General features: G+C 37.6%; 2 pseudogenes; one reads left to right on the plus strand and one right to left on the minus strand.

Moving 5' to 3' along the window:
* Positions 1–1,243: 1,243 nt before the first annotated feature.
* Positions 1,244–3,351, minus strand: LOC138922869 (olfactory receptor 1571-like; annotated as a pseudogene).
* Positions 3,352–3,356: 5 nt separating this feature from the next.
* On the plus strand, positions 3,357–22,627 carry LOC138922870 (olfactory receptor 14C36-like; annotated as a pseudogene).
* Positions 22,628–25,476: the final 2,849 nt, after the last annotated feature.

Genomic DNA, 25,476 nt, shown 5'->3' on the forward strand with positions numbered 1-25,476 from the left:
CTGCATAGAGTATTCTTGGCTGAAAGGTTTTATCTTTCAATATTGTGAATATATCATTCCACTCTCTCCTGGTCTCTAGAGTTTCTTATGAGATGTCTGCTGATAGCCTAATGGCAGTTCCCTTGTGTGTTATGGTTTTTTTTCCACCTGGATGCCTTTAATAGTCTTTTTTTTTATCATTTACCTTTGACAATTTTAATATAACATGTCCTGGAGAAATCCTTCTTGCATTGGGATAATTTAGTATTCTTTTAACTTCATGGATTTGTATATCTAGTTCCTTCCCAATATAGGAGAAGTTCTCAGCTGTTATATCATTTAAAACACTCTCTTCCTCTTCTCTCTCTTCTCCTTCTGGGTTCCCCCTTATCCTTATGTTGCCTTTTCTAATTGAGTCAGATAATTCTCATAGAATTTCTATGTTATTTTAAAATCTTAGTTCTCACTCCTCTTCTACCTGCATTACCTCTGGATTTCCATCTTCGAGGTCACTGATTCTCTCTTCCATGTGATCTGCTCTATTGCTACTTTTTTCTAATGCATTCTTCCTCTCATTTATTGACTTCTTCAGCTCCATAATTTCTATTTAGTTCTTTTTGCTTCAATCTCTTTAGTAAAGTATTTCTTTTGTTCATTAATTTTATTCTTGAACTTAATGAACTGCTTTTGAGTTTTGTCATAGCATATTGAGATTCTTTTTTTTTTTTTTTTTGAGGAAGATTAGCCCTGAGCTAACTGCTGCCAATCCTCCTCTTATTGCTGAGGAAGACTGGCCCTCAGCTAACATCCATGACCATCTTCCTCTACTTTATACGTGGGATGCCTACCACAGCATGGTTTTTGCCAAGTGGTGCCATGTCTGCACCCAGGATCCAAACCGGCAAACCCCAGGCTTCCAGAAAACGTAACATGTGAACTTAACTGCTGCCCCACTGGGCCAGGCCCCACATGTTGAGATTCTTCATGACATTTTTTGAATTATTCCTCAGTTAGTTCACACTCTTCCATGAATTTATGTTTGGTTTGTGGAAGATTTTTATTTTATTTTTGTGATTCTGTGTTACCATGGCTTATTGTGGCACTTAATGAATTATTCCTCTGCCAGCACATTTGCTGTAGCAAACACTTTTCTTAGTTAGGTAAGACTTTTTTTTTAAATTCTAACTCTTCAAACATTTGGATAATACAGCTCTTTCTCTTTCTTTTCACCAAGTGGCTTGATAGCACTAGTTTTTGTTTTCTCTTACCTGTATTTCCTCTGGATAGTTTTAAAGATCAGCATTTTCCACTCTCCATTGCCTCTATTAAGGATGTTGCTAGTACTGTCATCTTCACAGGCTGCACCTTTGGGGATCATGGATGTCTTGCTGTTGCCTCTGTCACTGTAGCTGTTGTCTTCAGTGCCAAGGCTGCAGACACGAATATTGTCTTTCTCACATCCAAGATCCTCTGCATCAGAAGCACTGTTTCCATTGCATGGAAAAGGAAATTTTTGGGAGGGAGCTTGGACCATGGGACTCCACCTCCAATGTTGCCTTTTTCCTTGTGGCTGCAGGTGATACCACCATTGGGAGGACAGATTTGTATGCCTGCCTCCATTGCTGCTACCAGGCTCTGGGCTGCAGTTGGAGGCCCAGGATTGTGAGGTTCTTCCTTGCTGCTGCTGTGCTCCCTGTGACCATAGGCACCAGTGCAATCAAGAGGGTTGACTCACTTGTGCATCTTTTCTACTGTCCACTGTGTTTTCTGGGCCTGAGGGTGGCTGGCTCAGCCACTGTGGCAAAAACCCAGGATCCTGGGCACCACCTCTGCTGTGCCACCGTTTATCCTCCTCTGTGTGCTCCAATCAAGCCACCTTCACATGTATCTGTGTATGGATCTCTGGCATCCTGACGTGTTGGACAATGTAACTTTTTTTGACTCTGGATGTTTTACTCACTGTAGATTGAAGGGGAGAGACAAAGGGATCCTTTCACACCACCATTGTGATGACATCTCCCTAGAGCATGTTTTTGATAAGCAATTTTTGCCTCACAACTCTGCACCAGGGATACTCTGGATGCTGAGCTGATAAGAGAACAGGATCTTAATGAAAACAATGACACCCCACCACCAGCTATGAAACAAACTATATGTTAATGTCTACATTATCAGGAAGATCAGTTAAGGTAGTGATATAGAAAAGAACGGTAGACATAAAAGTGAAAAAAACTGTGGTCTCAGAATTTCCTATACAACACAATTATATAAATATCCTAAGCTGTGAAATTTAATTTATCCCATAAAACAAGTACAACTCATCACTGAAAGAAGCAAATGAGAATCTCCAAATTGTTTCTGATCCAAGATTGGGAATAACCTTGAGAAATTAGGAAAACAACAAAAGGAAAAATTGTTGGATATTGGAGGGAGCAGAAAGGTTGATAAAGTGAGTTATTTAAATTCAATAAAGTGGTTAAAATTTAAAACATTAAAATTCCAGCATATGAATAGGTTTAATTTCTTTCGTGATCTGATTGAAGAATCACAATTTCTGGCTGTTAGGCATAGAGCCCTAGAATCCCAGGCATTTCTTGAAAAGTGGCATTTTATTGCTTTACCCTGAAGAGCACATTCAGAGCTTCCTTTATGTCTTTGTTCCTCAGACTATAGACAAAGGGCTTCAGCATGGGGGTGACCATGGCCTACATCACTGAGGCTGTGGCACTTGACTGTGAGCTGTGGGTAGCAGCAGAGCTGAGGTACACACCTAGGCTTGTACAATAAAATAGGGAGACAACTGCGAGGTGAGATGCACATGCAGAAAATGTTCTATACTTCCCCTGAGCTGATGCGATTCCACATATGGAAAAAATTATCTTAGAGTCAGAGCAAAGGACACCAGCCTGGGAACCACCACCCAACAGGACTGTTGCAAAATACATCACCGTGTCATTAAGAATGGTGTCAGAACAGACAAGTTGGACCACCTAGTTAAGGTCACAAAACAAGTGGGGGATTTTCAAGTCTCTGCAGAAGGGCAGTTGTGACGCCATCAAGCAGTGTAACATGGAAAGCAGGACACTGATATTCCATGTTACCAGAACCAGCAGTCCACAGAGCTGAAGGTTCACAATGACCATATAGTGCAGGGAATGGCAAATGGCCAGAAACCAGTTGTAGGCTATCACAGTCAGGAGGAAACTGTCCAACCCCACAAAGAGTATGAAAAAGTATGTCTGCATGATACAGATTTCTAAGTTATGACTTTTCCCTGTGTCTGTATACTCACCAGCACCTTTGGAGTAGTGGTGGAGGTGATCCATGTTCTACATTGGACAGGTTGGAGAGGAAGAAGCACATGGGAGGGTGTAGAGATGAGAGTCATAGCTAATGGCCAGGATGATGAGCAGGTTCCTGAGTATGCTTACCAGGTACATGGGCAAGAAAAGTCCTAAGAATAAAGGTTGCAATTCTGTTTCCTATGAAAATCTCAGAAGAATCTCTGAATTTTGTGGATCATTTCCTCGTTCCATGTAATTGATGTGACTACTAAAACAAGAGAAAACGAACATGACACAATCATGCATTACTGAAGTGGCAGAGAAGCTATTATTTATATCTGACAGTGAAGAAATTAATGTTTATATTTCTGTATGAAACATAATAAGAACACTAGAAAGCTAGAGATAGAAGGAAACTACCTCAACATACTAAAGCTGTTTATGAAAAACCCACAGTGAACATTATGCAGTCATCCCTTGGTATTCATGGGAAATTGGTTGACCCATATGGATACCAAAACCCACAGATGTTCAAGTCCAATACATAAAATAGCATTGTCTTTGCATATAATCTAATCACATCCTCCCATATACTTTAAATAATCTTTAGCTTACACAATGCAAATATTGTTATACTGTATTGTTTAGGGGTTTATGAAGAGAAAAAATCTGTACATGTTCAGGACAGATGCAACTATAATAGATCCTTCAATCTATGGTTGTTTGAATCCACAAATGCAGAACCTACAGATACTGAGGGCCAACTCTACTCAATTGGGAAACACTGAACATCTCTTTGTAAGTTCAGAAACTTGACAAGGATGCCCACTTTTGGAACTTTTATTCAAAATAATATTGGAAGGTCTGCCCAGAGAAGTTAAGGAAAGAAAAAGAAGGCCAACAGGCACATGAAAAGATGTTTACCATCACTAATTATCAGGGAAATGCAAATCAAAACTACAATAAGATATTACCTCATGCCCATCAGAATGGCTACAATTAACAAGACAAGAAATGACAAGCATTGGAAAAGATGTGGAGAAAAAGGAACCCTCATACACTGCTGGTGGGAATGCAAACTGGTGCAGTCACTATGGAAAACAGCATGGCAATTACTCAAAAAATTAAGAATAGAAACCACTTGATTATTTATTAACATGAAAACATGAATGCAAAAAGATATTTTCACCTTATGTTCATTGCAGCATTATTCACAATAGCCAAGATTTGAAAACAACCTAAGTGCCCCTCTGTGTATGAATGGATATAGAAGATGTGGTTTATATACACAAAGGAATACTACTTAGTCATAAAAAGATGAAATATTGCCATTTGTGAAAACATGGATGGTCTTTGACTGTATTATGCTCAATGAAATAATTCAGATCAACAAAGTCAAATACATATGATTTCACTCATAAGTGGAAAATGAAAACAATACCAAACAAACACATAGATACAGAGATTAGATTGATGGTTACCAGTGGGACAGGGGGAGAGAGGACGTCAAAATTGGTAACGGGGCACCTGTGTATGAAGATGCATGGTAATTAGTCTTTGGGTGGTGGACATGGTATAGTTTATGCAGAAATCAAAATATAATAATGTACACTTGATATTCATATAATGTTATAAATCAATGTTACTGCAATAAAAAAATTGGTAAACCCACATTAAACAATAGCTATCACTAACCAAAAAGAAAGAAAGAAAGAAAGAAAGAAAGAAAAAGAAAGAAAGAAAAAGAAGAGGCATGGAAATTGGAAAGGAAGAAATAAATTTTTGTCTGTATGCAGATGATGTGATATATGTAGAAAATTCTAAACATTTCACAAAAATACTAATAGAACTAATAAATTAATTCAGCAAAGTGACAGGATAAAAAGTCAAAACACAAAAAATGTTTCATTACTGTATACTAACAATGAACAATCTGAAAAGGAAATTATGGAAACAGTTTCATTTATAATGGTATTCAAAAGAATAAAATACTAGGAATTAACTTAAGCAAGGATGTGAAAGACCTGAACAATGACAATTATAATACATTGATGAAAGAAATTGAAGAAGGCATAAATAAATGGAAACACACATCATGTTCATGAATTGGAAGACAATATTGTTAAAACGTCAATACTGCCCAAAGCAATCTAAAGGTTCAATCCAATCCCTGTTGAAATCCCAATGATGCTTTTTGCTGAAATAGAAAAATCTATCCTACAATTCATATGGAACCTAAACAAACCCCAAAGAACCAAAATAACCTTGAGGATGAAGAACAACACTGGAGACGCACATTTCTTGATTTCAAAACTTATGCAGGGCTACACTGATCAAAATAGTGTGATACTGGCATAAAGACAGTTTATAAGCCAATGGACCAGAATAGAGAGCCCAGAAATAAACCCTGACATATATGGTCAAGTGATTATTGACATGAGTGCCTAGATCATTCAATAGGGAGAGGAGAGACTTTTCAACAAATGGTGCTGGGAAAACTGGATATCCACATACAGAAGAATAAAATTGGACACTTGCCTAACACAATATACAATACTAACTCCAAATGGAGTGAACATCTAAAGGTAAGACCTAAAATTATGAAAATCTTAGAAGAAAACACAGGGCAAAAACTTCAGGACATTCGATTTGTCAATGATTGCATGGAGATGACACCAATGGCAGAGGTAGCAAAAGAAAAAAAAGGGCACGTTAGACTTCATGAAAATTTAAAAAATATGCAAAAAATGACACTATTAACATGATAAAAAGACAACACATGGAATGGGAAAAATGTTTGTAAATCATATATCTGATCAGGGATTAAAATCCAGAATATGTAGAGAACTCATAAAACTTATAAAAAGAGAAAAAAACACAAAACAACCCAATCTAAAAATGGGAAATAACTTGAATAGACATTTTTCCTAAGTAGGTATACAAATAGCCAATAAGCACATGAAAAAGTACTCAACATCACTAATCATTAGGAAAATGCAAATTGAAACTACAATGAGAAACCACCTCATACCTGTTAGGATGACTACTATCAAAAGAACAGAAAACAAGTGTTGGTGAGAATGCAGAGAAAATGGAACCCTTGTACACTCTTGGTAGGAATGAAAAATGGTACTATCATTGTGGAAAACAATATGCTGGTTCCTCAAAAAATTAAAAGTACAATTACTGTATGATACACCAAATTCATTTCTGGATATATATCCAAAAGTATTGAAAGCAGGGCCTTGAACAGATATTTGTACATCCATGTTCATAACAGCATTATTCACGATAGATAAAACATGGATGCAACCCAAGAGTCCATTGACAGATGAATGGATAAGCAAAATGTGGTATCTACATACAATGGAATATTATTCAGGCTTAAAAAGGAAGGACATTCTGACATGTGATACAATGTGGATGAACTTTTAGGGCATTATGCTAAGAGAAATTAGCCAGTCACAAAAGGACAAATACTGTATGCTTCCTCTTATATGAGTTGCTTAGATTAGTCAAAATCATGGTGTTAGAAAGTAAAATGGTGGGTGCCATAAGTTGAGGAGAGGTTAAAATGGAGAGTTATTGTTTAATGAGTATAGAGTTTCAGTTTTACAAAAGGAGAAGAGTTTTAAAGATGGATGGTGGTGATGGGCACCAAACATTATGAAAGTATTTAATACCAGTAAACTGTACACTTTATGGTATATTTTATTTCATATGTATTTTACTGCAGTAAAAAGAATTGAATAGATAGAAAAATTTATCCAAAAGAGATAAGCAGTGACATTTTTATGGTGTCAACACCTTATAGATTGAACACATGAAGAGAAAAATGAGCAAAAGAAATAAACTAAAACCAACAATTGACAAAAGGAACCATACAAAGTATAACAAAAGTTGAGGGTTTTTTTCTTCTTTTTTGTTTTTGTTGGTTTTGCTGAGGAACACTAGCCCTGAGCTAACATCTGTTGCCAATCTCCCTCTTTTTTTGCTTCAGGAAGATTAGCACTGAGCTAACAACCATGCCAATCCTCCTACACTTTTTATATGTGGGTTGCTATCACTGCATGGCTGATAAATGGTGTAGGTCTGCACCTGGGATCTGAACCCATGAACTCGGGCTACCAAAGAAGAATGTGCCAAACTTAACCACTACACCGTGAAGCTGACCTCAGTTGAATGTTTATTATGTGAAACAGAATATTTTTTTCCTATGCCTATTCCTTATTTATTTTGACCATATTTATTTGGATTTCATGTGATCCAATATGGGATGAGGCAATCCCCTTTTGCACCATTCTTGCATAACATCTTTTCTTTGTTATTTTTGGGCTTTTGTTTTTTATCTCTTTCTGATGAGTACAATGATTCCTTGAGGATTCAAGGAAACATGTCATCACCAAAAGATAAGGATATTCTTCAATAACAACTCCAAGGCACGAAATTTTGTGAAGCAGCTGATAAAGAATTCAAAATAGATGTTTTGAGAAAATTCAATGAGCTAAGAAAACACAGACAGACAATTCAGTGCATGAGGAAAACTATGTACGAACAAAATGAGAAGTTGAACAAAGAAATGGAAATCATTAAAAGGACCAATAGAAATTTTGGAGCTGAAGACTTTAGTGAATGAAATTAAAAATAATATGTAGAAGATCACAGCAGAATATACCAAACAGAATATAGAATTAGTAAGTTAGAGGATAAGACTTTGAAATAACAGACTCAGAGGAGAACAAAGAAAACAGCTATTTATAGAACATTCCCTCCAACAGCATCAGAATACACAGTCTTCTCAAGGACACACAGTGCACTCTCCAGGAGAGACCCTATGAGACACCACAAAAAGATTCTTAGCAAATTTAAGAAGACAAAATCATACCAGGTATCTTTTCTGGCAACTATGGCATGAAACTAGAAATCAATAATAGGAGGAAAGCTGGAAAATCCACAAATATGTGGAGATTAAATATGTTCCAGAACAACCAATGAGGCAAAGAAGAAATTAAAAAGAAAATCAAGATATAAATTTAAATGAACAAACAATGGAAGTAACATACATGCCAAACCTATAGGGTACTGCAAGAGCAACTCTAAGAGGGCAGTTTATAGGGATATACGCCTACATTAAGAAAGAACTGAAGGGGAGTGATGCCAGCATCATGGCAGAGTGAGATGTTCCCTTTGTCTCATCCCTCTAACTTAAAACTAAATGCACATCTATTACCCAAGACAGGATTCCCTACACAGCACAACAGGATGCCTGAGAGATCCACACAGCTATACATCTGAGGGTGGGTGGACTTGGAACCCAGGAAGTAGGAGAAATAAGAGAGTGGACACCTTCCCCTCCCCAGAGGCAGCAATCCATTTGATGGATCCTCACACAGCAGCTGGCATGATTGTGAGTGGAGGCAGGGGGAGCACAGCCCACATGTGAACATTTTCAGAGTGGTGGCCTGGCCTCTGGGTGAATCCACCTGTCCCAGTGTCTCTGCCTGTGTGAATGCTCCCTGCCAAGAGGCTGTGGGTCAGCTCTTGTGAAGGTATCTTGCCAGTCGAGCACAGCATCCCAGCTGGACCTGACCATTGAGTGCAGTAGCCCAGCCAGACCCACCTACCTAGAACAGTGTCCAGTCTATTCAAGGTGCCCCACCCAAGTGAGAAGAGCCTGCCCACAGAGTGCAGCAGCCCCACCTACATGAATGCAACCTGCCCATTCAGCACACCAAGCACAGCAGCCCGGCTGGACCCACACACCAAATGCAGTGACATGGCCTATGTTATGGCATCCCACCCCTGTAACTGCCACCCACTTCCAAGCACAGCAGCCTGGCTGTGACCCACTTGCACAGCACAGTGGCCCCACCCATGTGAGCAAGATCCAGCAAGTGCTGTAGCCAGCATGTCCAAGTAGGGTGACCCAAATGGCCCAATTGTGAGCAGGCTGGTGAGGAACAGAGCCTTTGCCCCCACCCCCAAGCAGTGACAGGTGGAATTTATGACCAGATACCACCACAAATGTACCAGCACTGGATACATTCATCAAACACTGTGAAGAACTACAGTAACACCACAGAGCAAAAGGAAAATGACAGCTCTCCTGAAACCAAACCTGAAGTAACAGAAGATTACAGTTTAAATGACAGAAAATTCAAAATAGCTGTCATAAAGAAACTCAGTGGGTTACAAGAAACTCAGAAAGACAGGTCAATGTGCTCAGGAATAAAATTAATGAACAGAAGGAATACTTCACCAAAGAGATTGAAGTCCTTACAAAAAACAATAGAGAAATTCCAGATATGAAGAACAAGAACAACAAACATAATAATGTAGAAAGCATAAAAAATAAAGCAGATCTTATGGAGGAAAGAATTAGTGACCTGGAAGATAAAAATCTAGAAATACTTCAGTTGGATAGTGAGAGAAATTTAAGATATTTTTTAAAAATAAAGAAATTCTTTGAGAAATATCCAACTCAGTTAGGAAAAGTAACAAAGATTATAGGTATCCCAGAGAGAAAAGAGAGGGAGAAAGGAGCAGAGAGCTTGTTCAAAGAAATAATAGTTGAGAACTTCCCAAACCTAGGAAAGAAACTGGTTATACAAGTACATGAAGCCAACATAACTCCTAATTATATCAATGCAAAAACACCTCCAAGGCATACAATATTAAAAGTGGCAAAAGTGAATGACACAGAAAAAATATTAAGAGCAGCAAGGCAGAAGAAAATAACCTACAAAGGAACCCCTCTTAGGCTTTCAGTGGATTTCTCTGTGGGAATCTTACAGGCTAAGAGATAATGGAATGATATATTCAAAATAATGAAAGACAAAAACTGTCATCCAAGAGTACTCTTTCCAAAAAAATTATCCTCTAGATATGATGGAGAAGTATAAGCTTTCCTAAATAAAAGCAAAGGTGAAGGTGTTCATCACCATGAGAGGTGCTTCACAAGAGACCGTGATGGGAGCTGTCCTACCTAAAACAAAAAGGCAAAGGTTTACAAACCTTGGAGCAAGGAGATAAATAGACACAAAAATCAGAAAGTTGCAGCTCTCTATCAGAATAGGTTAACAAGCAATTATAAAATAATAGATAAAGGGAAAGAAAGCATCAAAAATAACCATAAACACTTATATTTAGTCACAAACTCACAAATATAAAAATATAACCATAAACACTTTTATTTAGTCACAACACCAAAGAATAATTTGTGACAACAAGACATATATCGGGAAGAAAGGGATGGGACCTGCATAGGCTAATGCAGATAAGAGGATGTCAGAAAATGAGCTATCTCACCTATGAGATCTTTTATACAAAACTCATGGTAACCACGAGAGAAAAGATCAGAGCAGAGTGACCAATAATGACTAAAGAGAAAACTGAGAAAACCATCACACTAAAGTGGTAGTCAGAAATACAAGGGAAAAGAAAAATGAAAATAGATAAAATGGCAGTATTAAGCCCTAATATATCAATAAACCCTCTAAATGTAAGTGGATTGAATTCACCAATCAAAAGACACAGAGTGGCAGGATAGGTTAAAATACAAGACCTAAGAATATTCTTCTAAGGAAACACAACTCAGCTCTAAAGACAAATGCAGGCTAAGAGTGAAGGGATGGAAGGTGATACTCCAAGCAACTGGCAAGCAAAAGAAAGCAGGTGTAGCCATACTTATATCAGACAAAGTAGACTTCAAGATAAAAATGATGATAGACAAAGATGGGCATTATGTAACGATAAAAGGAACATTCCATTAAGAGAACACAGCACTTTTTTATTTAAAGATTGGCACCTGAGCTAGCAACTGTCGCCAAACTTCCTTTTTTTCTGCTTTTTTCTCCCCAAATCCCCCCAGTACACCATTGTATATTTTAGTTGTGGGTCCGTCCAGTTGTGGCATGTGGGACGCCACCTCAACGTCATCTAATGAGCAGTGCCATGTCCACGCCCAGGATCCAAACCATGGGCTGCCGAGGCAGAGCATGCGGGCTCAACAACTCGTCCAGAGGACCACTTCCAGGACACAGCACTTTAATATATATGCACCTAACACAGGAGCACCACAGTATATAGATCAACTCTTAACAGACCTAAATGGAGAAATTGACAGCAACACAACAATAGTAGGAGACTTTAAAACCCCACTGACATCAATGGATAGGTCGTCCAGACAGAAAGTCAATAAGGAAACGGTAGCCTTAAATGAAGGACTAGACAAGATGGGCTTAATAGAGGTATATAGAGCATTCCATCCCAAAACACCAGAATACACATTTTTCTCAATGGACATGGAACATGTTCAAAGATAGACCATATGTTGGGAAACAAGACAAGCCTCAATAAGTTTAAAAAGATTGAATTCATATCAAGCATCTTTTCCATTCACAATGATATGAAACCAGAAATTAACTATAAAAAAGCTGGAAAAGTCACAAATATGTGTAGACTAAACAACATCCTACTGAACAACCATTGGATGAATGAAGAAAACAAAGGAGAAATAAAAAATACCTGGAGACAATTGAAAATGAAAACACAACATACCAAGTCTTATGGGATGCAGCAAGCAGTTCTAAGAGGGACATTCATAGCAATACAGGCCCCACTTAGCAAAAAAGAAAAATCTCAAGTAAGTTATCTTAAACTATATGTAAAAGAAAGAGAAAAACAAGGACAAGTAAAGCCCAAAGTCAGCTGAATGTGGGAAATAAAAATTAGAACAGAAACGAATGAAATACAGATTATACAGACTAAAAAAACAGTTGAAAGGATCAGTGAAACTAAGAGCTGGTTCTTTGAGAAGATAACAAAAATTGACAAGCCCTTAGTGAGACTCACTAAGAAAAAAAGAGAGAAACCTCAAATAAACAAAATTAGAAATGAAAGAGTAGAAATTACAACTGATAGCACAGAAATACAATGAATAATAAGAGAATACTATGAAAAACATATACCCCAAATTGGATAACCTAGAAGAAATGACTAAATTCTTACTATCATACAACCTCTCAAAACTGAATCGATAAGAAATAGAGAATCTGAATAGACCAATCAGAAATAAAGAGATTGAAATGGTAGTAAAAAAACTCCCAAACATCAAAAGTCCGGGCGCCTGCCTGGTGGCATAGTAATTAAGTTTGTGAACTCCAAATTGGCAGCCTGGGGTTCGTGGGTTCAGGTCTGGGGTGCAGACCTACATGCCACTCATCAAACCTTGCTGTGGCAGCATCCCACATACAAAACAGAGGAAGACTGACACAGATGTTAGCTCAGGGAAAATCTTCCTGAAGCAAAAAGAGGAAGATTGGCAACAGACCTTAGCTCAGGGCCAATCTTTCTCAATCAAAACTGCCACAGCAACAAAAGTCCAGGACCAGATTGCTTCTCTGGAGAATTCTACGAAACACTCAAAGAAGACGTAATACCTATCCTTCTCAAACTATTCTGAAAAACTGAAGAAGATAGGAGGCTTCCTAACTCCTTCTACCTAGCCAACAACACCCTGATGCCAAAAGCAGACAGGGACAACACAAAAGAGGAAAACTACAGGCCAATATCACTGGCGAACATAGATGTATTTGAAATTAAGCCAATTTCACAATGTGTTGATAAACACAGATTTATTACACATTTTAATAAAGAGCAGAATGAATTATTGCTCTTTACCCCTCTTTTATTTTATTTTTTTAAATTCAGGAAGACTTTATTTTGTTTTATGATCTTTCTGAGCAAGACTATCTCTCCAAAAAATCTGGGAAACTACATATACCATTTCCTGTTTTTTTAAAAAAAGTTATTTGTTTCTTTTCAGATGTACATCATAATATATTTCAAATTCTTTGTAGATTACATCATGTTCACCAACCAAAAACTAATTATAGTCCATCCTCTCACATGTGAGCTTAATCATCCCTTTTGCCCTCCCTCCTCCCCGCTTCCCCTATGGTAACCGCCAATCAAATCTCCAATGCTACGTGTTTGTTTGTCATTGTTTTTATCTTCTACTTATGAGTGAGATCATATGGTATTTGACTGTCTCCCTCTGACTTATTTCACTCTGCATAATACCCTCAAGGTCCATCCATGTTGTCACAGATGCCCAGATTTCATCGTTTCTTATGGCTGAGTAATGATCCGTTGTGTATAAATACCACATCTTTATCCATACGTCCCTTAATGGGCACCTAGATTGCTTCCAAGTCTTGGCCATTGTCTTTAATGTTGCAATGAACATAGGGGTACAAGTATCTTTATGCCTTTGGGTTTTCAAGTTCTTTGGATAAATACCCATCAGTGGGATAGCTGGATCATATGGTAGATCTGTACTTAATTTTCTGAGGAAGCTCCATACTGCTTTCCATAGTGGCTGCACCTGTTTGCACTCCAACCAGCAGTGAATAAGGGTTCCCTTCTCTCCAAACCCTCTCCAACGTTTGTTGTTTCCTGTCTTGTTAATTATAGCCATTCTGACTGCAGTGAGGTGATACCTCATTGCAGTTTTGATTTGCATTTCCCTGATAGCTGATGATGTTGAGCATGTTTTCATATGCCTGTTGGCCATCCGTATATCTTCTTTGGAGAAATCTCTGTTCAGATCTTTTTCCCATTTTGCAATTGGGTTGTTTTTTTTTTGTTGTTCTTGAGCTGTATGAGTTCTTTGTATATTTTGTATATTAACTCCTTATCTGATATAAGGTTTGCAAATATCTTCTCCCAATTTTTAGGTTGCCGTTTCACTTTGTTGATGGTTTCCTTTGCTGTGCAGAAGCTGTTTAGTTTGATGTAGTTCGATTTGTTCATTTTTTCTTTTGTTTCCCTTGCCCGGTCAGACATGATACTTGACAATATGCTGCTAAAACCGATGGCAAAGAGCATACTGCCTATGTTTTATTCTAGAAGTTTCATGGTTTGGGGTCTTATATTCAAGTCTTTAATCCATTTTGAGTTGATTTTTGTGCATGGTGTAAGGGAATGGTCTACTTTCATTCATAAATGTGTGGGTTTATTTCTGGGCTCTTGATTCTATTCCATTGATCTGTGTGTCTGTTATTGTATCAGTACCATGCTGTTTTGGTTACTATGGCTTTATAGTACATTTTGAAATCAGAGAGTGTGATACCTCCAGCTTTGCTCCTTTTTCTCAGGAATCCTTTGTCTATTCGGGTCTTTTGTTGTTCCATATAAATTTTAGGATTCTTTGGTCTATTTCCGTGAAAAATGTTGTTGGAACTTTGATAGGGATTGCTTTGAATATATAGATTGCTTTAGGAAGTATCAACATTTTAACGAATTTAATTCTTCCAATCCCAGAGTATGGAATATCTTTCCATTTCTTTGTGTCTTTGATTTCTTTCAACAATGTTTTATGGTTTTCGGTGTACAGATCTTTCACCTCTTTGGTTAAGTTTATTGCTAGGTATTTTATACTTTTTATTGCAATTGTAAATGCGATTGTATTCTTAATTTCTCTTTATGTTAATTCATTGTTAGTGTATAGAAATACAACCAATTTTTGTATGTTGATTTTGTATCCTGTGACTTGACTGTATTCATTTATTGTTTCTAAAAGTTTTTTTAGTGGGTTCTTCAGGATTTTCTACACATAAAATCATGTCCTCTGCAAAGAGTGACAGTTTCACTTCTTCTTTTCCAATATGGATCCCTTTTATTTCTTTTCCTTGCCTGATTGCTCTGGCTGGGACATCCAATACTATGTTAAATAAGAGTGGTGACAGTGGGCATCCTTGTCTGGTTCCTGTTCCTAGAGGGATAGCTTTCAGTTTTTCTGCATTGAGAATGATATTTGCTGTGGGTTTGTCATATATGGCCTTTATTATGTTGAGATATTTTCCTTCTATACTCATTTTATTTGGAGTTTTTTTAAGATTTTATTTTTTTCTCCCCAAGGCCCCCAAGTACATAGTTGTGTATTTTTAATTGTGGGTTCCTCTAGTTGTGGCATGTGGGATGCTGCTTCAGCATGGCTGATGAGTGGTGCCATGTCCATGCCCAGGAGTCGAATGGGCAAAACTCCAGGCCGCCGAAGCAGAGAGCATGAGCTTAACAATTCGGCCACGGGGCAAGCCCCTAGAGTTTTTTTTGTTTGGTTGTTTATCATAAATGGATGCTGTATCTTCTCAAATGCTTTCTCTGCACGTATTGAGATGATCATGTGATTTTTATTCTTTATTTTGTTAATGTGGTGTATCACTTTGATAAATTTGCAGATGTTGAACCATCTCTGCATCCCTGGAATGAAACCCACTTGATCATGATGTATGATCTTTTTAATGTGTTGTTGTGTTCGATTTGCTAGTATTTTGTTGAGGACTTTTGTATCGATGTTCATTGGTGATATTGGCCTATAATTTTCTTTTTTGTGTTGTCCTTGTCTGGTTTCAGTATCAGGATAATGTTGGCTTTGTAGAATGAGTTAGGAAGCCTCTCCTCCTCTTGAATTTTTTGGAAGAGTTTGAGAAGGATAGCTAATGTCTTCTTTGAATGTTTGGTAGAATTCACCAGGGAAGCCATCTGGTCCTTGGCTTTTAGTTTTGGGGAGGATTTTGATCGCTGTTTCAATCTCCTTACTGGTGATTGGTCTATTCAAATTCTCTACTTCTTCTTGGTCCAGTTTTGGAAGGGTGTAGGTGTCTAAGAATTTACCAATTTCTTCTAGATTATCCAATTTGTTGATGAAAGTTTTCCATAATATTGTCTTCTCTTTTGTATTTCTAAGGTGTCCATTGTAATTTCTCCTCTTTCATTTCTGATTTTATTTATTTGAGCCTTCTCTCCTTTTTTCTTGGTGAGTATAGCTAAGGGTTCATCAATTTTGTTTATCTTTTCAAAGAACAAGCTCTTGGTTTCATTAATTTTTTCTATTGATTTTTTAGTCTCTATTTCATTTATTTCTGCTCTGAGTTTTATTAGTTCCTTCCTTCTCTCGATTTGGGGCTTTGTTTGTTCTTCTTTTTTCCAGTACCTTTAGATGCTCTTTTAGATTGTTTATTTGGGATTTTTATTGTTTGTTGAGGTAGGCCTGAATTGCTATAAGCTTCCCTCTTAGAACTGCTTTGTTGTATCCTAAGATTTTGGCATGTCATATTTTCATTTTCCTTTGTCTCCAGGAATTTTTTGATTTCTCCTTTGATTTCTTCATTGACTCAATGGTTGTTCAGTAGCATTTTGTTTGATCTCCACATTTTTGTGGCTTTTCTGGTTTTCTTCCTGTAGTTGATTCCTAGTTTCATACCTTTGTGGTCAGAAAAGATGCATGGCATTTCAATTTTCTTAAATTTATTGAGACTTGTTTTGTGGCCTAATATGTGATCAATCCTGGACAGTGTTCCATGTGCATTTGAAAAGAATGTGTATTCTGTGGCTTTTGGATGCGATGTTGCATATATATCTACTAAGCCCATCTGGTCTAATGTGTCATTTAAGTCCAGTGTTTCCTTGTTGATATTCTGTTTGGATGATCTATCCATTGGTATAAGTGGAATGTTAAAGTCCCCTACTATTATTGTGTTACTGTCTATTTCTGCTTTTATGTCTATTAATACTTGCTTTATATATTTAGGTTCTCCTTTGTTGGGTGCATAGATATTTACAAGTGTTACATTTTCTTGTTGGATTGTTCCCTTTATCATTATGTAGTGCCCGTCTTTGTCTCTTGTTACAGTTTTTGTTTTAAAGCCTATTTTGTCTGATATAAGTATTGCTACCCCTGCTTTCTTTTCTTTGCCACTTGCATGAGATATCTTTTTCTATCCTTTCACTTTCAGTTTGTGAGTGTCTTTAGGTCTGAAGTGTGTCTCTTGTATTCAGCTTATACATGGGTGTTGTTTTTTTATGCAATTGGCCACCCTATTGCATTTAACTGGAGCATTTAGTCCAATGACGTTTAAAGTAGCTATTGATAAATATGTATTTATTGCCATTTTGTCACTTTTTTCTGAGTGTTTTAGTAGTTCTTCTCTGGTCCTTTCTTTTTCTCTTGCTCTCTTCCCTTGTGATTTGATGGTTATCTTTAGTAATATGTTTGATTTCTTATTTGTGATTATCATGAGCTCTTATTCAATATCCTATGTATATAACAGTCTATATTGAGTTGATAGACTCTTTAGCTTGACCTCTTTCTAAAAGCTCTGCTTTTTCACTCCCCCCCTCCAAGATTTTATGTTTTGGAAATAATAATATAGTCTCTCGTTTAATGTGTGTTTATCCATTACCCTCTTATCATTGAAATAGGTGATTTTAGTGCATTTGTCTTTTAACCTTCATATTATCTTCACAGGTAGTTGATCTGCTACCTTTTACTATATTTTCACCTTTATAAGTGATTTTATTGCCTGTGTTATTTTTTTTGTTCTTTGAGATTTTTTTTTTATCTCTACTTGTGATCATTCTTTCCCACTTAAATAAGTCCCTTCAGTATTTCTTGTAGAATTGGTTTCTTGGTGATAAACTCCTTTAATTTTTTTCTTGTCTAGGAAGCTCTTTATCTCTCCTTCCATTCTGAATGAGAACCTTGATGGATAGAGTATTCTTGGCTGTAGGTTTTTTTCCTTTTAGCACTTTAAATATGTCATGCCATTCTCTTCTTTCCTATAGGGTCTCAGCTGAGAAATCCTCTGATAGCCTTATGGGCTTCCCTTTGTATGTCACTTGTGGCCTTTCTCTTGCTGCTTTTAGGATTCTCTCTTTATCTTCTATTTTGGACATTTTCATTATAATAGGTCTTGGTGTGGGCCTCTCTGGGCTTATCTTCTTTGGAGCTCTGTGTGTTTCCTGTGCTTGGATGTCTGTTTCCTTCCTAAGGTAAGGAAAATGTCATCTATTATTTCTACAAATAAATTTTCTGCCCCTTTGTCTCTCTCTTCTCCTTCTGGGACATCTATAATGAGGATGTTAATGTGCTTGATATTGTCCCAGAGTTCCCTTAGACTGTTCTCATTCTGTCTAATTCTCTTCTCTTTTTCCTGTTCAGCTTGGGTGATTTCCTCTAGTCTTTTGTCTAGCTCGCTGATCTGTTCTTCTGCATCCTCTACTCTCTTATTGAGTCCTTCTAGTGACTTTTTCATTTCTAGTATTGTATTCTTCATTTCTGATTGGTTCTTTTTTATATTTTACAATTCTTTGCTGATGAGCTCACTGTGTTCGTCCAGTCTTCTCCCAATATCTGTAAGCATCCTTATGATATTTTGTTTGAACTCTTTGTTGAATAGATTGCTTATTTCTGTTTCATTTAGTCTGTTTTCTGGGGTTTTGTCCTGTTCCCTTGTTTGGAAAGTATTCCTTTGTCACCTCATTATGCCTCTTTCTCTGTGCTTATTTCTATGTATTAGGTGAGTTGGCTATGCCTCCTGATCTTGGAGAAGGCGCCTTATGTATGAGATGCCTTATGAGGCTCAGCAGTGTGCTTCCCTCTTGTCACCAGTCTAAATGATCCAGGACTGACCCCTTTGTGGGCTACTTGTGTCCTTCTGTTGTGGCAGGGTTACTCTTACTGCAGGTACCCAGGGAATCTAGTCTTTCCTTTCCTGGCCAGCTGTTTGTAAATCTGATTTGGGAAGCCTCAGCACCGTTGGCTACAAAGTCTATCAGCACACTCCTAATTGGGTTGGTACCCAGTGTAGCTGGTTGCTAGGCTCAGGGGCTTACAGATGCTATAGGCCTCAAGCCTACAAGGCTGTTGTCAGTTCTCATAGGAGTATAGCTGTGTGGGGCTGGCCTTAGGTACAGGAGCACTCAATTGTTTCAGCCTTTGGAAGGTGGAGCTGATTCTTTTTATGGCTATTTGTGAAGCACTGGTCTTCTATCTGCTGATAAGCCTCACCCACAACAGGATCCCACCCAAGGTCAACACAGTCCTGGTCCATGCACATTTCCCAACCCCCTGGACTGTACCCCAATGCCCCACTGCAGAGGCCTCCACCTCTCCACCAATGCCCCCCCAGAGTTCACCTCCTCCTCACACAGGCCCTGTCCCACAGAGGTGGACATACTTGCCTGCCTGTAAAGGATAAAGACACCCAGTCTATGCAGGCTGACAAGTAGCCTGAGGGCTTGCTGCTAGGTGGGGCCAATCCCTAGGGAGGGCTGCCTGTCCTGGCTGAACTGGATTAAATCTCTGCTCTAGTGTGTGTGGCAGAACCCTGGGCTAACAGGCCAAGGGAAGAAACTCAATGGCCCCCACCCCAACTGGGGTCTGTGTTAGCCCACCACAACCAGGTCAGAACAATTGCCCCCACCAATGTCTCAATTCTCTGGAAAGTTACCTCCTCTCACCAAGATGCCCCCAGTGTCCCCCAGGTAAGTCTTATTTCACCAAAGGACTGTCAGCACTCTCTCTGGTGATTTTAGGTTGCTGCAGTGACTGAGTTTGTCCATGGGCCCTTTAAGACCCGGGTCTTTTTGGCTTTCAGCCAATAGCTTTTCTGGGGGGTATCCCTGCTGCAGCTAATAACCAGTGAAGCCAGAAAGTAAGACCCTCACCTCAGTTGGGCTGAATCTGAAGGATGCTTATAGCAGTATCGCCCCTGCTCCAGACCTCACTCCTCCAGGGAATGCTGTGTACCTTAGGGTGTCTCCTGCCTGGCCAGCTGAGAAGCTCTGCTGCTCCCAAAGATGGTTATTTTCCTCTCCAGCAGGAATTTCTGCCTCTTCTGCCTTAGTCAGGACTGTCCCTTATTGTGGAGGTTCTTTTTATCCAGTTTTCAGTTTTCTCTCCAGGGTAATTTTTCAAAAAATAGTTGTAACCTGGTTGTATTCATGGGAGGAGATGAGTTCAGAGTCTGCTTATGCTGCCATCTTGACGAGATCTCTACTCCAGTATATCTTATCATTTTTCATTTATTCATCACATACAATTTAATCATTGAGCAACTTATAAACAACAACCACAACAAAAGAAATGGAGCAAAGCATCTGCTGGCTTTTCAATGTGAAGCAGCTTGTGAAACATGTCATATAGCTGATGTGATAAAAAAAGTTCATGACTTTAGCTCAGGTTGTCTACGAAGACATCATATGTATCATGTTTCATAAGTTCATTGTAGAGGATACTAACAAAATGATGTCTGAAGGAATTGGTCAATGAATGGGTCTAGATTGTACAATTTTGAGCAGAATTTAGGAGAATTTTAATTTCAAATAAACTGTGAAGTATAGTAATTTTAGCTCTGGACATTTTAGCTATTTGTAGTTCCAATTGTCAGAGTTTTATTATAACTATTATTATTATTAGTGTTATTTTGAGGAAACTCAAAGAAAGAGTTGTAAAAGAGTGATAGAGGAAATCAGGGAAAATACAATTAACACAGTTAAGTCAAGAGAAAAGCTGGTTAACACTGCCACTGGTGAATAAACCAAACAAACTGAGGACTGATGGCATAAACAATAAAGATGTGATGACACCAACAAAGTTGTTAAGTGATTCAGAAACAAAGGATGAAAATTTACAAAATTAGTTGTAAAAACTGGATTAAATAAGAAAAAGAAAAATTATTAATTTAGCGGAAAAAAAGTTAAATTAGTATTAAGAGATATTGTACCATAATTTTGCTGTTTCATTTTGATTTTCAGCTAGCAGAATCAAAAAAGTTTTGAAAGGTGAAAACAGGAGAAGATAATAAGGGAATATCAGGGGTAGCTTCAAGAGTCTCTAAGGAAACATGAATACTTGGCTTATTCATTCTCTCTTTAAAAAGAGAGGTGAATGACTAGAAAAATAACGAAATATAAAATTTTAATAGAAAAATTTCACTGAGGAGTAGATTCAGTGTGGGGAAATGTATCAGGCAATGACGTTGTGATCAATTTGAGATATTAAAGTAGGTATAGTTCCAAATGATATTAATATTTTATGTCAGGGACAGAAGATAATTTTGACACTTATGCATAAAAGTTTAGCTCTAAAAACAAAGTCACTTTTCCATTTCCAGATTTTTTAATATCATCTGAAATTTAAACAAAAATGTAAGGCTAGAAAATGACCAAAAGATTTCATTCTAATTACCCACTGTTCAACAACATGACCACCAAAATTCCTTTCAAACACAACTATATTCATGTAATCTGTCTATAGTTACGTCTACCAACGTGACTATGATAACATTGCCTTGGAATTGGAAATGTATAGAACTATATGTTGAACATTTATATGTTGTTTATGAACAATTAGGTTGTGATTGTCACTCCATTACTACAGAAGGAATAAGAAGAAGGTCATGTAGGCTAATGGAGGACCACTGAATTTTCCTTCAAAAATATTAGAGACATCAATAGAGTTTAGAATTAGATAGAGGTCAAGACAAAAAATAGTTAAGAAACATTTCCCTAATGTGATTCTTCACATGCTCGTGACTTCTCTCCTTACTTCCCAGGTACAACTTGTGCCTCCCACAGATCCGAGTTCCATCATGATGATGGAATTTCTCCTCATGGAGTTTTCCGATGTATGGGAACTACAGGTGGTGCATGCTTCTCTCTGATGTATTCGTTAACTCTAATGGGTAACATTCTCATTATTACCTTCACCACTTTTGACAGAAGTCTTCACACACCCATGTACTTCTTCCTTAGGAATCTGTCCATCTTGGCTGCATGCTACATTTCTGTAATTTCTCTTAATTCACTCATCAATTCCCTGCTTGACAGCAGGACAATTTCAAAGGTGAGATGTGTAGCTCAGTTCTTTCTAGTTGTTTTCTTTGTATATGTGGAGCTTCTGTCCTCACCATCATGGCCCATGACCACCATGTGGCTATCTGTCAGTCCCTCCACTACCCTGTGACCATGCACCCTCAATTCTGCATCCAGATGACAGTGGCTTCCATACTCAGTGCCTCTGCCTATGCAGAGGTGCATGCTGTCAACACATTCTGGCTGCTCTTCCATCAGTCCAATGTTATTTGTTAGTTTTTCTGTGGCATCTGCTTTCTACAAAAGCTTTTCTGCTCTGACACCTTTAGCCATGAGATGGTGATTGCTGTCTCTGGTCTTGGAATTCATGGTGGCTGTCTTTATATTTATCATCAGGTCTTACATTCACATATTTTCTATTGTGCTCAAGTGTCCAAGTAAAGCACACAGAACAAAGGCCATTTCTACTTGTGTCCCTCACATCCTCCTGGTGTCTATCTCCCTCAGCTCAGGCTTTTACATATACCTATGCCACCTGCAACCTCTGCCACATTGAGGACATAGTCCTTTCTCTTTTTTACTCCATAATCCCCCCATTCTTAAACCGTATTATCTACAGCCTTAGAATTAAACAAATAAAATGTATCATCAAGAAAATCATGAAAAAGACTGTCTTATTCATGATATGTATAGGAAATTACTGAGGCTCACCCTAAATTAGCCAGCCATGGTCGTCTAATGGTCAAGATTTGGTACAGTCAGCACTGTGGCCTGGGTTCATTTCCCAGTCAGGGAGCCACACCACCCACCTGTCAGTTGCCATAGTGTTGTTGATGCATGTTGCTGTGATGCTGAAAGCTATGCAACTGACATTTCCAATACCAGCAGGGTCACCCATGCTGGATGGATTTCAGTGGAGCTTCTTGATTAAGACAGACTAGGAAGAAGGACCTGACCCCCCACTGGCAATAAAATTGGCCATGGAAACCCTATAAATAGCAGAAGAACATTGTCTGATATAGCACCAGAAGGTGAGAGGATGGTGCAAAAAGACCAAGAAGGGTTTTCTCTGCTGTATGTAGGGTCAATAGGAGTCAGAATCTACTGTATGGAACTAATAATGACACTCTAAATTATTGAGTGAAATCCAAGTCTTCAGTGATAAGTGCTTGAGATTATATAGATATAACTGATATAAATTTAATGAATAATTAAAATATATCATATATTGAAATATTTTCTTTCTGAAGATTTTGGATTATCTGACTATACCACTGGGTAAAAGATCTGATATTATGCATAAGAGATCCTCATTCATGCTTTGACAAGGTAAGAGCTCTCACTAAAAATTTCAGTTTTAAAAAGCCAAAAAGGTTACCTTTAGAAATATTTTATGTTAAATTTCTGTTCTATATTTATCTACTGTTCAAATATTTAAAAACTTAGAATTAAAAGTGTCAATTAATCTTGAAAAGCCAAATTTGATATTATAGAAAGAATAAAAATATTGTTCCTTATTCATTAAAAAATAAATATGAAAATTATCTGTTCTTTAGAATATCATAAAATATGAATGAAAGGTATGCTGTGAAAGGAAAAGTGCATTTCTTGGTTTGATTCCTATTTTCTTATTTGTTGTAAAAGAATGTGTTCTTTCATTATCACACCATGGTTTCATGGGTGTGCGCACATGTCCAACCTCATCAACTTGTATACACTAAGTATGTGCAATTTTGTATATATCAGCTATATCTCATTAAGAAAAAAAGAAATATGTAAGTTTGTTAAGATTACTTAGTTTAGATATATAGTCACATTTTTTTTCCTACCATTATCTATTGCAATACAACACTTCATCTTTTAACCTCTCTTACTTTTGGTTCTTTTTGGTGTCAATTATGTTTATTGAATATATATCTTTTATCACAGAAGTGACAATGACTCAAAAATATGTATGAAAATTAGTGAAATTGAATTATACCTAATAAAATCTGAAAATAAATTATCAAAAATCTACTAAGAAAGGGAAAAAAGTAGAAGTAGTTTCTATAAGTAAGAAAACATTAATATTCCATGAAGATTCACAAAATTTGAAAAATATTAAAAGAGGCAATACTTTCCAAGAAATATTATAAGGTGGACAGTATTTGATACTTAAACTATACAAGAAGATTTCAAAAAATATTTGTAGTTTCTTAATTTAATTAAAAAATAATGAACACTAATAAAAATTTACAAATAAAATACAACTGTTTAATAGAAAGTAAACAAATAAAATAAAAAATTGTGTGTGAGTCATCCATGAATGAAGTTTCCAAGAGAAAACTTTTCTTTTCCAAGTACCTGATGCTGGGCAACAATGACCCCAAAACTTTGTGGCTCAAACAATACTATATTTTATGATCTCATAATTTCTGAGTCAGGAATCCAGGAAGAACTCATCTGGGAGGTCCCAGTGCAGAGTACCTCCTGTGGCCAGGTGGTGACAGGCACTGGAACAGCAGGCTTCTGCAGCAGTTGGAGGATGCCTGGGAATCTCTCGGTCTCTCTCTCTCTCTCTGCAGGTGGCTAGATTGCTCCCATCATAAAAGCTTCAGGGAAGTAGATTTTACAGAGAGGCTGAAATATCCAAGATCAAGTATTACTGAAGGAACAAAGTGGAATACACAATATATTATGACATGGCCTCAAACATCATAGAACATCATTTCTGGCACATTCTTGTTCAAAGCAATTTTAAAGGCCTGCCCGGATGCAAGTGTAGGGAGACGTACATTTTACCTCTTGAGGAGGAAGCAGTAAGTTTCTAGAAAGGCTGTGACTGGGAGATATAGCTGTACCGATTTTTAGAAAACCTAATCTACCACAGTTCACGGCTGAATATTTCCTACTGCAAAGCAAAATATACTCATTCCTCTGTCAAAACCCACCCCCCTCAAATAAAACCTCAGCACCAGCCTCATCAGTGTAGAGTTCTAGGATCTCTTCATATAAATAAAATCCAGGGAGAAATGCCACATCTCAGGCACAGCTGCTTGTGTCAGCTCTAGTGTCATCTTTTTATCTGATGACTTGTGAACTAAAGAGAAAATTACCTGCCCTCTCACACATGCTATTTAATGACAGGACAGGCATTGGTCACAGCCAAAGACACATCTGTTCAACAATGGTGAAAAAAGAAGGCATGAAGCCCTCACTGGTCATGGCAATTCTGAAGTCCAGCTAGACACATGCCTCTTAGTTGAGGCTCAGTGTTGTGGTCCAGGAATACTTCACAACAGCCTGTGGCTTCCCTCTCTGAGTTCTTGGGTCTTTCCTCTCTGTCTTTACTTCTTTTGAATAAATAAACTGACTTTTCAACAGAGCAGAATTTTCAGTCAGATTCCCACAACAGTCAAGTGTCTAAAAGCCTCTCTTCATTGTATAATGTCTCTGTTCCTGCACAGAACAGGAGTCCTCAAGACCACTTTTAGTTATGACATCAACTGCAAGTTTGAGGGTCCTTGAAACCATGCTCAGGTTCAATACTTTGCCGTAAATAGTCGCAGAATTC

The sequence above is a fragment of the Equus caballus genome, unplaced genomic scaffold (genome assembly GCF_041296265.1).
Source record: "Equus caballus isolate H_3958 breed thoroughbred unplaced genomic scaffold, TB-T2T haplotype1-0000016, whole genome shotgun sequence".
NCBI classification, from domain to species: domain Eukaryota; kingdom Metazoa; phylum Chordata; class Mammalia; order Perissodactyla; family Equidae; genus Equus; species Equus caballus.